The 12,433-nt window shown below is 38.4% G+C and overlaps 1 long non-coding RNA gene across 1 annotated transcript in view; it reads right to left on the bottom strand.

The window, feature by feature from the left end:
- Positions 1-286: 286 nt before the first annotated feature.
- The window catches only part of LOC128090898 (uncharacterized), a 38,066-nt gene continuing 25,919 nt past the window's right edge, over positions 287-12,433 (bottom strand). Inside the window, exon 5 of the long non-coding RNA XR_008211137.1 lies at positions 287-11,419. This is a non-coding gene — a long non-coding RNA (uncharacterized LOC128090898). The remainder of the gene's footprint in view (positions 11,420-12,433) is intronic.

The raw sequence follows: 12,433 nt of genomic DNA, 5'->3' as shown, positions 1-12,433 counted from the left end.
TCTTACCATTTAAGGCTCTTAAGGTTAAAACCAGCTTTTGCTCATAGAGCAAGTTATTAACTGGTGAAGACAGAGAAGTATGAAAATATGTTCCCCATAGTGGAGTATCCCATATCAAGCACTGACCCACTGTGCAGCAACTGCACTCTGGTAGGGGTCTGAGGGGTGCATTACAAGAGTGAGAAGGGCAAGGACAGAGAACAGCTACAGGGGGTTGTATCAGGCACAAGGTATTCCCTTCTTCTAACTGGAATGAATTTGAAGACCATACATTTTGAATCAAACATTTGATTTTGAGCACCTTTTATTTGTCTCAGTCAATAATGCATCTGCATTTTCTCCATCATCTGTTCTGTGCTGCTGCAGCATCCATGAAGTTCAGGGCTGCGCTGGATGCTTTTCCAAGGAACCGTTCCCAGCCATGGTTCCTGGATCAATTGTCGATTCTTCCCAAAATCTCCTTGTTGTTTCCTTAAGTTAGATCTTAAAAATATTCATAAGGAAATGCTGAAATTTTGGTCCCGCGATAGCCAAGACTTTCTGTTGGCACTTCAAAGAAATTTTTTTCTCCTTTTACAGCCATACGATATCAGCATCGCATACCTTGTAGCTGCATGTAATGACTTTTGCCAAAGGCAACATACCGAATCGAGGTTCACCCACCCAGAGGAGTCGCTGAGTCCGAGCTCTGCATCAGCCATCCAGCAAAGGAATTGAAGACATGAGAGATGGAAGAAACAATTGGTCATCTAATCTCTTTTTCTATTTTTGCTGGTCTTGTTGCCAGGGAGATGTTGTATTAAAAGGAGTCGCCTACAGAGTCACTTCACTTACAAACTGCCTCACTGTAAAAACATCGTTTAAAAATAAAGTTTAAAAATAGACTTGTAGACTGAAAATGTTGTTGTGCCATTGTTTAGCCAAGCTCAAATAATTTAATGCTTTCAATATTCCTTGTAAATGATCTGCTCAGGTTTTTTTTTTCTTTTTTCTTTTTTCTTTTTTTTCTGTGTTTCTCTAAGTTTTCTCCAGGTTTTCCAACTGAAGCTCATAGAGCAGAAAAGGTCTGTTCAGAGTAGCATGTCTTTTTTTTTTTTCCTAAATCAAACTTGGGGGCTTGTTTATAGAGACCGCTTCAACTGTCTCTACAACACAGTTGATTCCATTTTACCCACTTTCTTTTCTTTGGTGCTTCTAGAAGCTTCTGAGAAAGTCTACCTCCGTTTTCCCTTTTGTGGAAACGAGATGGATTCAAATCCACATGCTTTTTCTTTGGGACACAAGTGCTTGCTGATACATTTGCTTCTGAATTCAGAATAAACACAGTGCAAATATTCGTCGAGGTTAACATGACATTTACCTGTTCAGTAAGCATTACTAAATTGAAGGAATGGGCAGAAAATCCAGACATCTGCAGTTACAATCTAGATTACTATTTAGCCTTCTCTTCAAAGAAGTGATTTGGGAGGAATGTGGGAGGTCCCGAAACAGAAGAAGAACTGCCCTATGGAAGCAGGTAGCCCTACTCATGTGTAATGAGGGTTCAGCCTCATGCTCTGTTCCTGTGATCTCATCTCCTTTTTGAAGAGTTCTGAAGGAACTTCCCCATATAGCTTCTGTTCCATATCTTAAATGTTTGGAGGACACAGCACAGGAGAACAGCAAATATTCAGAGCATCATTTCTCTTGAGGTTTAAACATCTCTGAGATGCTGCCACCACTCCCATCAAAGTCTGTGGGCCCGCACTGTTTCTTGCTGTACATGTTCTGGTTGATTCTTTGTCATCAGTTTCCTACAACAGATGTGTTTGTGTGTGTCTTCCAGGCCACCAAGAGTTTTACTTTTGGTGACAGGGTAGATGTTGTTTCTTTCAGCTGGTGTTCATAATTCCTTGAACAAGTCAGTTGGCCACTAATGCAGGAAAGCCAAAGATGCATGTAGTATTAAAAGAAATAAATACAGTCATTTCAGGATGTCTTGTGGCTACTTTTCCTGGCAGTTGTTGGTAGCACATGGTGCTGCATATACCATTACGACTTGTGCAGCTGGAGAGCAGTTGTGAAGACGACAGCGTAGTTACCTGGGGGAAATTCCAATCTCGCTACTTAATTTATAAGTTTGGTTCTAGAGATGGTGTCACAAGAAGCTCCAGGGCACTGTTTCTAACTTCAAGTCGCTGCTTCTGCCAAAGCTGGAGAGAGTGCTGGGATGGATTTACCAAGGTGAAAGGGCTATTCAGGTGGTAACCACCTGGTGTGGCTGGATCTTATGAGAACTGAGCAACTTAATCTGAAGGAAATTGGTCCCATAACAGCCTAAATGCTCGACACACAAAACCACATGTTTTGGAACACTACAGCCTTGATGTTTTTGCAGAGGTGGGTGGGATAAAATATACGACTATCTCATCTTATATGAATTCCTGTAAGTCACTTTGCTCAGTCTGGACCCCAAATCCTGTTGGAAATTGAACAGCATATCATTTGAGTTTGCTTATAGCTAAATAAAAGCAAATATTAAGAAATGATGAATGTGATTTTTTCTAGATTATTACTGTATGTAGAGGAAGGCTGTAATGTCTTGAGAGTGTCACTCCACTGAGAGTCCACACAGCTGAGGAAATAGATTGAAAGGCATTCCTGATGCTGTAGAAAATGAAGGGCATTGGTTTTCATTAGTGACATTCATATTTCCTCCTGGCTCATAATTTTTGAGTGTGAAGTATTGACAAGAATATTTGCAAGAAGATGGAGCACCTTGCATTAATATTCGTATGTATTGGTATCTGTAGCATTCGAACTATAGTCATGTATGCTAAACAGGTCTCTTGACTACCTAAGTAATAAACAAAACAGCTAGGACCTTTACAATGACATGCAAACAACACTTAAATATAAAATTGTACAACAGGAGTTCCACTGTGCATTTCAGTGACTGGCTGCTTAATGCCCGGACAGTGAATGAATCTAGATGCTATCATTTGCTCCAGTGGAACAATTAAAGATAAAAATAAAACAAAAAGTAACATTATAACCAGACAAACAAACAAAAAATCTTTGAATAAATATTAGCCAGACAGTAATTTGACCACTTCCTTCATCTGCAAGGAATGATGTTGGGTTGGAGATGTTAGACCCATGGTTGGTGCACTAAACATGACATCTGCTATGTTGGGCACAATGTGGCAGTTGTGTTGGAAAAAAAATTGGCACTGTAAAGTACAAATGGTGTCACTACAGCCAGGAATGACAATCAGACTCTTGGTATCAAAGCAGATGATTATCTGACTGCTCTTTGTGCCATCCTATGGCCATAGTTATCTCTGTGAAATGGTAATTCCAAACTCTGTCAGTAGTGATCTGAAGGTAATTTCCTTGTTCTTAGAAAATAATGAAAATTCAGATCTGCCAATGGATCGTACTACTTGTTCTTAATATCTGTTGATGTTGGTGAATGATGGTTCTTCAATAAAAATAAGTCTAAACGAAAGGGAAAGTATTAAAATAGCAACAAGGGCGAAAAGTAAGAAAGAGTTAAGAAACTTTTGCTTAGTGAAAAAGATGGAAACTTTTGATAAATAACCATTCACTTCTTCAGTTAATGGAAGGAAAAGCTACGTTCTTTCAGATTGCTTGCCACCTGCACACAACTTGATTTTCCTGTAAGTAAAGGAAGTAAAAGTCAAAAATGGGGGAGAGGAAGGGAGGATAGCAAAGCAAAGCAAAGTAAAGCTGCGCTCTGCTCCATTTCCTTCCGTTTGCTTGCTCTGCTCTTTAATCTCTGCAGCAGCTCATAGGAGTGTTAACAAGGCTGGCAAACACAGCTGGTGTATCCTGCCTACCGGATCCATTTGTCCTTCAGTACCAGTGCCATGCTATTATAAACGGTTGTAAAGTACTTTTAGTTCATAAATTTTTCCAGAAATATTTTCTTCAGTATAACCTTTCAGTTTAAATACAGTGCAGACAGCAGGCTAGGTATGTGAAATCCATGGCTACAGAAGTATGTTTGAAAGTCTCTAGGCCACAAGTCCATTTCTCATGCCAAGAAGAGAGGAAAATTTTAATAAACTGGAAACAGAAATAAAAGAAGGTCAGGGATAAACCAGGAGAAAAGAAAAAAGGAGTTACAGAAAGACAGGCAGAAAAGAAAGACATATATTGATTTTAAAACAGTGCAATCTTTTAATCAGCTGCTATTGCATTGAACCTTATCTTCGAAAACAGACATGACAAAAGCATAGTTTGTATCTTGGGAAGTGCTTTGCAGCAGTAACTTGTTGATATCATAAGTACAATTATTATTATTAGTAACTTATATTAAATATGTAATAAATATTAAGTAAAGGTTTTTTTATAGATATCACTGCAACTTCCTCTGATACTACATGGTAGGTGTGGTACAGATACAGAAAAAAACATAAGCTCTGATCATGACAGGTTGGAACCTAAATGAAATTAACAAGTTTATTACATCATGAGGTATGGATTTGCTGAAGCTGAAACCAGAATTTACAGTGTCTGCGCTCATGGTAAATATTTTCTGCATGGCATTGTATTCATCACTCCAGGTTTCATAACATAAGATAAAACATGTGTATCCTGCGCCATGAAAGTACATCCAAATATTGTCTCAGCAGCATCAGCTTGTTTTAAACAAATGTGTGCTCTTTGTTGTGTAAATGATCTATTTTCTTTTCTTTTCTTGAAAATACTAAGCCCTTTTCCCCCTATAACGTCTCCCTGCTTTTCCACTCTGAATCCTTTATGACTTGAAATATTTTCATTTCAGTAATTTGATGATCTATTAATGTAATTCAGGATCTTTAATATCCTGTCAGACCATCAGGCAACCAAAAGTTTTAGAATTACATCAGATGATCATAACTAAAATAGTTAACACCTATATTTTGCATTCAGACTTTACTTTAAAAATCGTCACTTCTTACACGTATATTAAATATGCTGCTGATTATAAAGCTTATGAAGGCTTATAATACTTTGTGATGTAGACAGAGCTCCAGCTTGGCTCTACAGGAAATATAGACACATCATAGAAACCATTGAAATGAATGACGTTGTGACCAACAGTATCAGAACAGAGACTGGGGATCGAAGCAGGAGGAAGCAACTGGGAGACTTATGGATTTCAGCTGAGTAGCCCCAAAAGTTCTTTGCACCTTCTGATATGGTGCTTGCCCAGGAAAATTCAAATGATGACTTTTACTTATTGAAAAGTGTATTCTCTCTGTACTATTTATCTATTTATTTACCTATCAGTGTATGGTTTTAGAGCATTTTAGAACGTGCTAAATATGAAGAGAGGAACATCTTATCATCAAGCAGTTCAGTTTCTCTTGCAGAAGGAGTGAAAAACAGCTCTCCTGAGATTTCAAAACCAGGGGCTTTCTTAATCTTTTTCACACTTCAGCTCAACTTTCAGCCATGGAGATGAGCAAGAAGGTATGCATGTATTCCTCTGTGTGTTTTCGTTGTGAGTAAGCTCAATGCTATTTCACCCAGATGTTTCTGTACTGTGATATGGGTGGAAAGTTCACAACATTCATTTGGCTTCAAAGATCCACAGCTTAATATGAGCTACCCACCAGCTGGAGTGTTAACCTGCTGTAACGTCTCCTAATCTCTATGGGGAGAAATGTCTTACTATTACATTTTGCTGAATATAGTCCTTCTTGCTCCTTATTACCTGGAAAGTAAACTTCAATTATGCTAAAGAAAAAATCAGTGGAGAAAAAACAGACAGGAAAGAAAGCAGTCCAGGCAAAAGCCTGAAAATGCCTGTCTGGAGTTCAGGGGAAAAGAGGTGGAAATGTCCAATATTGCAATACTGGAATACAGTTGTCTGAGTTTTCCATACTAAAGTTATAAAACAAGGATCTGAATATTTTATAAAAATGATACCAATATCAGAAGTATAACAAAATAGAATTGAAGCAAAAATATTCTCAAAGATCTACAAATAACGACTGAATTCGGCCTTGAGGCTCTTTCTTATTTGACAGATCCCTGGACACTCATCTGGAGAAAAACAGCCTCCTTTCCCCACTGACGTTATAATTCATACTCCATAAGCATGTTTCCTAACTAATTAACTACTTTAACTTACTTAGGTATATTAGTATCTTCATTAGCTTGCTTTTGTTCGCCTTCTCAAGATTCAACCATCTCACATTTCTTTTATTACCTTCATGACTCTCTTCACATTTTCTTTTCTTTCCTAACTAACATTCAGTCATTTAATGGTATTTCATTCAAAAATACTGCTTCCCCCATTCTCTGACCTTCTGCCTTTTGCTCTTCATAGTAGGAATGCACCCTGAAATTTATCACATTCATGTTAATAGAAAAAAAATCCATCGAAACCAGCAGGTCTGGGGCAGGCTTGTTCCTACATCAGGTTGGAAGCACATGTGTAGAGCAGACTTATCATACTAAGGGTAAAATCTTGACTTTTTCTAGCCTTCCTCTGATCCTGAGCAAAGCACTTAAAATCTTGGCACCTTGAGCTCCTGCTGCTCTCATGATACTCGTGAGCTAATGATGGTACTCACCAATTTAAAGGAATTACAGTCTTACAAGGAAAACTGTTACAACTTCTGGACAGAGTTATTCCACGCCAAGATGCTCCTATAGCATGGACCTAGGATACTGTAACTCTTAGTGTCACAGAAGCCTTTTAAAAATTGCAGCATGATGTTACTCTTCAGATTAATGTCATCTCACAGTACCTAGCTGAGTCTCACTTGGTGGCCTTCCAAAACCTCAAAGGCTTCTGAGCAGAGGGAAGGCAGTCTGGTGTTACTGATGGGAGAGGAGAGAGTACGGTGTAGGAAGACTACAAAGGCAAATCTGCTGTTAGTACTTCAGAGGCAAGTTATGCAGCAGTGTCCTGTAGCAAATCAAGGAGATAACGTTTTCCCTATGAATCATTATGGTATAGAAGTGTACCACACCATGGGTTACAGCGCTATGCAGACAACCCTAGGCTAGCCCTGGAGCTCGCAGGAGCTGACCCATGGATCAATCAATTTCCTTTTCAGTCTGCTGGAGCTTCCATGTTCTCCAAGCACCAACTCCTTGTTTTCTCCAGCACATGAAAGAATTCAACACAAAGAGAAAGCCTCTCGTGGATCTTTCAGCATCCGTATGTTCACTACAAGGGAACCTTTGATAATAACATTATCAGAAAGCAGTGAAGGGAAAAAAAGTAGGATTTGACAAGAAAAGGACAGAGTCCTGTTCAAAGGATGCCACTGAAGTCCTGGTATCCATTGCAGTGCTTTTCCAATAGGACGTCTGGTCAGGGGAAAAGTAGGTAAAGTGACTCTCAGCAGGACAGTAAAGTTCTTTTTATATTCTTTCTCTTTTTCCTTCAGAATGGTTTCTTTCTGTAAGAATGCAAAGTAAAGCCAAATGTCTCTAATGTATCATTTCAACAGACTTCCAATCTGTAATGATGACTCCAATTGCCAAAATATTTAAAAGACCTCTGAAAGAGCAGATTTAAAAGCCTTTCTCAGGCCTGAAGAACTAGATTATACTATTGTTGTGGAAATCTTTAGAATAGGATCGTAAAAAAGGCAGGGATGAAATCTTGCCTCTTTTTCTACTAAATAATCCCTTTCAGGAAGCCCATTGCAAGTTGCATTTAAAAATATTTTGGCACCTGCCTGTAGCATTTATCTGATTTTCCTTCAAGTTGTTTCTGTCAGCTGAAATAGTCCTTCCAGTGTCTGAAACTGTGCTAGATTCATTAACCTTTCTGTTAATGCAAAATCAAAGTTTTTGAAGACCTTTCCTCATATCTCAGCTTTTTAATGGATCTATTTGAGGTTTTGTTTTTGTTTTTTAATCTTTCAATCTCAAGCTATATCATGTGGATAATAGCAAATGAAGGTAGTGTTGGGTTGCTGTTTTCCTTTTAGCTGGAAAAAAGAAATATCTTCTATTTGATAAGCCAGTTTTTGAGACCTGTTTGATACACCTCAGAGGAGGAGGGAGAGGGTAATGTCATTCTCTCATTGCCAGACCTAAGCTGTGGGCTCAGATGGTGCACATCTCAGTCATGCCTTGGCTTATGTGCACATCTCAGGCATATCACAGTTATGTGTCAGAAACACACTTTTCTCCTCTTTTCCATTTCTAGTGGAAGAAAATCCAGGCTTCTGGGCTGGAAGCATACTGTACTCCAAGAATCTCCAATTGGCTCCAGTGGTGCACTGTTGAGCTCCATTGACTTCAGTGGTCAGGAGACCTGATTTACTCACCTGACCTACACATTAGACATATGCTACGAAGTCAATGCCAACAGTCAGGGAGATAAAACCAGAAATGCCTCTTCTGCCTCTCTCTGGCATCTGGATGAAGTGCTACAAGGTATGGTTTAGTAGCTTCTTGGGTAGTAATGGTGATAGGAGGACATTTGGACTAGATCTTGTAGGTCTTTTCCAACCTTGTGATACTATGGTTCTATGATTCTATATCTCTGTAGACTCTTAGCTGAGCTTTCTATTCACTGTGCTCTTCACCTTCTTCACCAGTATGAATCCAGCATGGAAAACCCATTTTAATGAAGGTGGAGAAGGTGTAGCTTGAATCTAATGGATATGGGTGATTGGAAGTCATTGAAGATGAGAATGATTGCAGTTAGGTAAGGCTGAAGAAGTTTTCAATTTTGGGATGTTGCTGTTAAAGTCCAGCATTTTTCATCAATGTATTTATGCCAGCCTATGTAGAGGTTGCTTTTTTCTTTTTTTTTTTTCTTTTTTTTTTCTTTTTCTTTTTTTTAAGAGTAATATTCCTTTTATATCTTTAATTTGATTGTCCTAGTACTTTTTCTTTAAAAGTTAATCTGCTACAAAAACAGCAGAAGCACCACTTCTGGCAAAGGATTAAAGAAGATGAAAACAGACTCCACCTTGTTGAAATTGATCCCTTAAAAGAATTTCAAAGGAGTTATCAAAACTTGATAGAAGGCTTTGATTAGGCAGGTCGTGATAGCCAGATAAAACAACCATTATTGTTTCAATGCAGTCATTTAAAAAGTGTAAGAACGGGGAAGCAATTATAAGTTTTACAGTATAAATGCAATTCCTATACAATTACAGCTGTATGAGAATGACATTTTTATTATTATATTTGTTACCCGACGTGTTTGTACAAATATGGGGAGTGGATTGTTGACTAGACATTCCCACCAACACTGCTATAGAGAAGAACAGACAGTTATCATTACAAGAAGTAAAGAGGTAGGTTCCAACCACAATAGGCAATTACAGGATAACAGCACGGTTGAGGTTGTCAGGTACCTCTGAATCCATCTTGCCCAACCCCTGCTCAAGCAGGGACACGCAAGACAGAAGAGCCACGGCCATGCCCAAGTGGCTTCTGGAGATCTCCACAGAGGAAAACCTACAGCCTCTGGGCAGCCTGTGCCAGCGCTCTGTCACTCACACAGCACGGAAGTGCTTTGGTATTCAGGGATACCCCTTGTGTTCCAGTTTGTGCCCACTGCCTCTTTTTCAGGCACTAGGCATCACTGAAAAGAATCTGCCTTCAGATGTTAATATACACTGATGAAATCCCCTCTTAGCCTCCTCATATCTAGCCTCCCAGCCTAGTTTCAGCTTTCTTGGACTTTCTTCACTGTTCAATACTGTTCATCACTTTTGTGGTCCTAATTAGATCATCCAGAGAAGATGATCTTCTAGTTTTGGTTGTAATGAAAGTGGGAGGAGCTAGCTACGAAGATATAGCAGAAGGGCAGCAAGTATGGCAAGAATTGCATTAATTCAGTGTTAGGAAAGGAAGAGGCTTCCTGAGAGCAAGACTCAGCATATTCAGGGTCCATAGATAAGGTCTAATAATGGTAAAGCTCAAGAAAAAGAGAGTTAAAGAGACACAGTGGGTCTTCCAAGAAACTCCTCTGAAGGCACAAGCCAATATGTAGGACAAGTTTGGAAGCCAAAGAGAAGTTGTCAGCATGTTGAGAGGGATCTGCAATACTGGAATAAATTATTTGAATGATGGAGTAGAGAACTATAGGATTAAGCTTGCCAAAGGTGAGCAGCTGAAAGAGACTTCAGGAGTGCTGGAGAACAGAGTTAGGAATCAAAGATATTGTGAAAAATTGGAGAAATCATCAAAATGATAGTCTAAAATTCAAGGGAAGAGTAGAAAGAGTAGAACTAGTTCCTAGTAGAACTACTAGTTCCTAGTAGAACTGGGGTAGCAGCATCTGGCTACAGAACAGAGCTTCGAAATGAAGATTTCCCCAAAATGTTATGATATTGAAGAAGGTAAATTGTATTCTGAGATGTATAAGCAAAATATAATATCATAATCCTGCTACTCTGTTCACCAAGTGGAATACAGTGTCTAGAGCTGAGTACCAGCTTTGTAGAAATGTATAGATAACTGGAGGAAGTTCAAATCAGCAAGAATTTATCAGAGGGCTAGAAACAAATACACATGATGGTAAGATGATTTATTTGGGATTCTTTAACCGAAGAAAGACAAGGCTGAGCATGGAGGTAAGCTAATGATCTTCCAAGTATGTAAAATTTAGTTCCAAAGACTGAGGTAATATCTCCAGTGAATAGGGCAAGAAATGATCAGCCCAAATCACAGCAAGAAAGATTCTGACTAAACAGTGGTATGAACTGGTAGAATTACAAATCATTGGAAAAGATTGCCTGAGTAAACGATGAAATCATGGTCAGTAGTGGTCTTTAAAAACAACTCATAATAGGTATTGATTTCCTCCCTGTGCTTAGACACTGCTTTTCTTACAACTTGATCACAGTTTCGAAGTTGTAACCAAAGAAAGAATGCTTCATTCCTAGCAATATAGTCTTAACATTGGCAGATTAGGTGCAGAAATAAAATAGAAAGTAATGTAGAGAAATATGTGAAAATCAAATGAGGATGAAACACTGAAGAGAGAGGATATGTAACATCACTGAAGCAGGGGGTCCGGTATAAGGAAGAGAGAGATGTATTCTTGTGAGAAAAGGTATAATCAACAGATATTTGTTCACAAATGTGCTCTGCTCAGAGGTACTTGGAAACATGAGCTGAAGTTATAAAATTATGTACTTGTTGGCATTTTCTCAAGAAGAAAATGCTTATCTCCTCAGTTTTGGCCAAAATGTTGCCTGCTGAATATCTTCATCCTGAATACTGTAAATGCTGTAAATCTAATTCCGTGTTGGATGAAGGAAAGCAAATGTAATCTTTTGAAGAATTTCATGCTAGGATTGTCTATTCTCCATTGTGCGATAGATGGCAGAGGCAATGCCTGCTGATGGGCTTGTTTATGAGAGTTCTGATCACATCAATGTCCTCATCAAATTCAAAGGGTGCTTCTGCTCACTGCTTCTTTTGGTCCATCTGGCAACTGGAAGGAACAAGACAGTGGCAGTTTCTTCTGTATCTGTGTCATATGTTGCATGCCACACATCATGAATATCTTAAAAAGTTTAAAATCTTGAATTTGATTTCTAAGCTGGAATTTTCTAACTTTTTAGATTTAATGTATAAAAACCCATCTTCTGATATAACCAAAGAGATACATCCTCTACCTCTTCCTGCCCTGCTTGACATCACTCCAGCAACAGTTGTGCTTATGGGCATACTGCTGAATATACAATTCTAACGTTATTGCATGAACACTGTGAGCAGAAGATGTCTTCCTGGGCAACATGTTTCTGCAGGGAATTACCTTCAGTCCACAGTAACTTCAAAACAATGCCATCCCACACTGGTTATAGAACTACAATTACACAGTTCATGACAGTGAAATATTAATATTACTGATGAAAATGTGTGCAGTTAAAGATTTTAAGGATACATATTTTACCTGTTTCCATATCACTGCTTATTAATATTTAGACATAATCGTGTTCATGTGATTAATCTTTTTTTTATTTGCCATTAGTAAATTCTAGTGAGAAATCTACTGCTAAAGAGCACTGCATTCAGAACTTCATCCAAATCACTCCTTGCTGCGTGTTTGTGTTTTACTTTTGAGTCCTAGATACACATCATCCATAAATAGTGGGGGGATACAAAGTACTTGCAGTTTAAGTCCCTGGTGGCTAGCGCACATTAACTGCTTCTGGTTGGGTTAAAAAACACAGGGAGGTAATGTACAAGACTCAAACTCAATTGCAAAATACTGAAAGCAAACTTTCCTTTTGCAGTTTTTCTTTAAGTGCTGTACAAGACAAAGAAATACAATAGCTGCGAACATTTTCTTTTGGTTATATGGCCAATCTTGGTTAGCTTAGGTTTCATTCCCCTGTGCTTTTTTTTGTTGCTGTTTTTTTTTTTTTGTTTGTTTGTTTGTTTTTTGGTTGGTTTTCAATTTTGAAGACTGATTAAAAGATTGACAGAAAATGGGAATAAGGGA

This window comes from Tympanuchus pallidicinctus, unplaced genomic scaffold (assembly GCF_026119805.1).
Source record: "Tympanuchus pallidicinctus isolate F22 unplaced genomic scaffold, pur_lepc_1.0 scaffold5, whole genome shotgun sequence".
Taxonomy (NCBI): domain Eukaryota; kingdom Metazoa; phylum Chordata; class Aves; order Galliformes; family Phasianidae; genus Tympanuchus; species Tympanuchus pallidicinctus.
The sequence above is the reverse complement of the archived record's forward strand: the minus strand, read 5'-3'. Positions and strand labels throughout refer to the sequence as shown.